Raw genomic sequence first — 3,850 nt, 5'->3', positions numbered from 1 at the left:
ATGAATTTCAGTGAGTGTGTGGAATTCGTACAGAAACCAGAACATGTTACCGTATAGTTCATATTTTATACGCATATTTTTTTTATATATTATACTAAACATATTTTAAATGATTGGCCATATTCTTAACTGAGATTCCTTGTTTTCGAGTTATTTGTAGGAAAAAACATTTTTTTTTAAGTTTTGGAAATCAAGTCTAAATCCATATCTGTAGCTTAAGGATAATAAATATGAATAATGTCAGGCATTGCCTATTTTTGTGATATAGTGATCAATAAGTCCGTGATTGTGTGGTTAACGCAGTCGGGTTTTGCTATATAGATTGTTTTAAATAACCTTATAATCGAGATATTTTCAATAATTAGTTATTGTTTTCTCTTTGTAGCTCAAATAATTTCTTCAGATTATATTTCGTATATATTCTGTATTTAATTATTTTATAATAAAACTATATTTTAATATTCATGAGATGGATGGATAATAGATGAAATTTGTAATTAAAGTAATGGAATGAAAAGAGAAGGCATACTGAGAAAGGATTGAGCTTGTCAACAACTACTATATACATTTGTTGTGACAACAATCAATCAATATATAAACCGAGAGTGGTTCGTTGAATTATATTTTCTTCTATAACTTATTTATTTTTTTACTTGTGTTAGTTTCTATAACTATTTTATTACAGCTTTGCATCACTTTGAAACATTTTTATTGTATTTAATATTGTTATAATTAAATGAATTATACTGCATAGAAGGTGCTCCTCTTGAGGGACTTGACCTTAGGCGCGGTGCCCAATACAATGGTGTGAGAGGTTCCCGAGACAGTTATACATCAGTGAGGTTGCCCCAGTGCAAGGTCATTTAACAGTCTAATAAATGGGAACTTTATATAGACCAAGAAACTGTTTATCAAAGTGTATTTATGTTAATTTAAATATTATATAAATTTTACATTACCAATGAAAAAGTCAAAAGTTCTTTACCTCTGGTTAAAACTGCGATTATATTGCAAATTCTCAACCAAAAATAAATTATTACCTCTAGTCAAAAGTCGAGCAATTTTCATGTTTAAATTGCTTTGAGTTGAGATATTTTTTCAAGTATTCTCCATTTTATCTGTGTAATGGTAGCGACCTCTAAATACCATTTTATTATTTTTTTCCTCCCATTAATATACACTGACATTGGTAAAAACATGAACACCGGATAGACTAGGTGTCCCCCTGAACTCTATTAAACTATTTGTTAAAAACTTTCCGTGCATAAAACCGAACTTATTCACTGTAAATAAACATGAGTCTACATTGTTGACTAAATATTAAATTAAAAAAAAAAAAATAAAATTTGTTAGAAAGTGTTACTAGGACAAGAGCTAAGAATATTTTCTATGAATTAAATTCCACTTCAGGCTACGGTTCTTAGTAAGTATATCCAGTCACATGTAACTCTGGATATTACCAAACAGCTCTTGTATCTGTACATAAAGGATATATATTAATGTTTTTTCTGAAGAGTCTCGAGTTTCATTCAGATGTGGGAGGCACCCGACTTTCTTATAGACATCACTTACAATATGTTAAAGAAGATAAGCATTAACATCCCGTGTCTTAGAAGACATAGCTGTGTAAGGTTGTTTCCGTAGAAAGGTTGTTTTATTTTAACTAAATGATTTTTTATTAGCATTTTACAACAAAAATGTTCCAGGCTTTGAAAACTAGTTATGATGGTTCGTACACCTCCTTCGGATGGACCAGGAGAGAACTGCCAGAAAGACATGAGACTCGCTTGGAGGGAAGAAGGCCAAGAGTAAGATCATGCATTTCATGGGAGGAGAGTGTTAAGGAGGCGGAATATGGACTGGAGTAGAAGGGTGATGGTCCAAGATCGAGATATCTGATCCAGACTCTGCAAATTGTAACCCTACACTGCGCAAGTGGTAAAGGGGATAAAATGATCATTATGATGATGATGATATTTCAATTGAGAATCTGCGAACCAACTGTTAGGAAATTTTGCTATAAATAATGTAATGTTGGAAAGTGAGTGGATTGTACTTTTGCCTGGAATCCTACCTTTAGTAGGTTGATAAGTAATTTCTTATAAATACTTCCCACATATATTGACAAATGTTAAAATAAAGATTAATAAGTAGAAATAATACCTAAAGCAGGTAACTATTCAATTGTAAAGGAAGGCTATTTTGTTACTAAAATAGAAATAAAAATTTTAACCGGTAAAAAAGACTTTTTTTTATTTCTGTTTCTAGACTAGTTCTTATGGAATCCTTTTTTGCTTTCATATTTAGGTTTTATATTTTATTTAGTATAGTAAATGCTATAAGACACATAAACAAATACATCTGTATGTATGTAATTTTAGATATTAAATAAAATATTGAACCACGCTTAAAAAAAAAGTTAATTTGTTCTTTATTTAATGTTAGAATTTTTGTTATATTTATTTTTTGTCATATCTCTTTTATGAAGTCCATTTTTCCCATTAGGAATTTTTTTATGTAGATACATTTTTAGAGGTTTGAATAATGTTAATGGAGGATATATGCACGTTATTTTCTAATACGTCCGAATATTGATTCAAATTTATTATTATGATGATTGTCGTAGTTCAGTGCAATCGAAAGCTGTATTTAAGATCTCCATTACTTCCTATAATCCCTACTCGGAGTGTTTACTGAAGAGCCGGGCTTCCACAAAAGCTGGGGAATAAAGAGACAAGAAGCAGACACGATAAGTAATTACTCAAGCAGTATCTTTCGCTCCGATCTGATTTGCATATTCAAATCGCTGGGAAGCTCTTCATGAGCCGTTGCAGCTGTAGGCTGTAATCTCCAGCTGTGGCCTACTGTCCCTGTCCTATGTTTTCATCTCTATTTGTGTCCTCTTACCGGCAATGTATCGAATTTGAGTTCATTTTAGAGCTTAGCTCTGCTTAGAATTAGGAATATTTTTTCAACCTTGTCAATAGTTTTGCTATATAAACTGTATCGACTCTAATCCGTATATCCTCCACTTTGACTAGTTGTAGAATTACAGTAAATTGCCGAATTTTTCTTTAACATAAAGTTAATTCCCCTCTTTTCGTGTCCAGAGATCATTGATCTATAAATAATTCCTTCTACCATTATCATCCATCGCTTTTTCTAATGAACCTTTTTCTAAGTCGTTCTCTTAAACTAATGAAGCTTAGATTACAATTCAGAGATCCTTGATGGTTCAGGCTTGTGATAAACTCAATAAGCTTCCAGATAAAAAACTGGCTTGGTAGAATTTCAGGTCTACAGTATCTAATACGTTGCATGATGATAAATTAAACCGGCCTTATGTGACCTTTACATATTTGTTTTTTGAACCTACACGAACAGTCATTTTTGGCTGATTTCGGGCAGAAGTAATTAAATCAAAAACAGAAGATACATTTTAACTTGTTTGAAGGAAGATGATTGCATAACTAGTGTATTTTCGGCCCAAATCATTTCTTTGTTCACGTTCAACATAAAAAAATGTAGTTCAAAATTAAATATGATCTTTTACTTCATCGCCAATTTATTTTCTTTTAGTTTTTAAGATTTTTTGCAACAATAATCTCAAAAAACTATGATACATTATTACAACTAAGAACTAAGAATTATATTCGAATATCTACCGATGATTCTATTGATGATATGTATTATGTTCGTATCTTGATGCTGTAAAGATTTTCATGACTACCTTCTACGCCATAACCCCTGATGAAGACCTGAAACTCAGGTCGAAACGTCGGCATAAAATAAATAAATATGGTTTTGTTTATTTATGTTGTTCTTTTCTGACTGCACCCCCCGACAAACT

The 3,850-nt window shown here is 31.4% G+C and overlaps 1 long non-coding RNA gene across 1 annotated transcript in view; it reads right to left on the bottom strand.

Moving 5' to 3' along the window:
* Window positions 1–692: 692 nt before the first annotated feature.
* LOC136795227 (uncharacterized) overlaps window positions 693–3,850 on the bottom strand; it is a 3,994-nt gene continuing 836 nt past the window's right edge. The window contains exon 2 of the long non-coding RNA XR_010842799.1: window positions 693–871. This is a non-coding gene — a long non-coding RNA (uncharacterized lncRNA). The remainder of the gene's footprint in view (window positions 872–3,850) is intronic.

This window comes from Halyomorpha halys, unplaced genomic scaffold (genome assembly GCF_000696795.3).
Source record: "Halyomorpha halys isolate HHAL.00 unplaced genomic scaffold, Hhal_1.1 Scaffold890.1, whole genome shotgun sequence".
Lineage (NCBI taxonomy): Eukaryota > Metazoa > Arthropoda > Insecta > Hemiptera > Pentatomidae > Halyomorpha > Halyomorpha halys.
The sequence above is the reverse complement of the archived record's forward strand: the minus strand, read 5'-3'. Positions and strand labels throughout refer to the sequence as shown.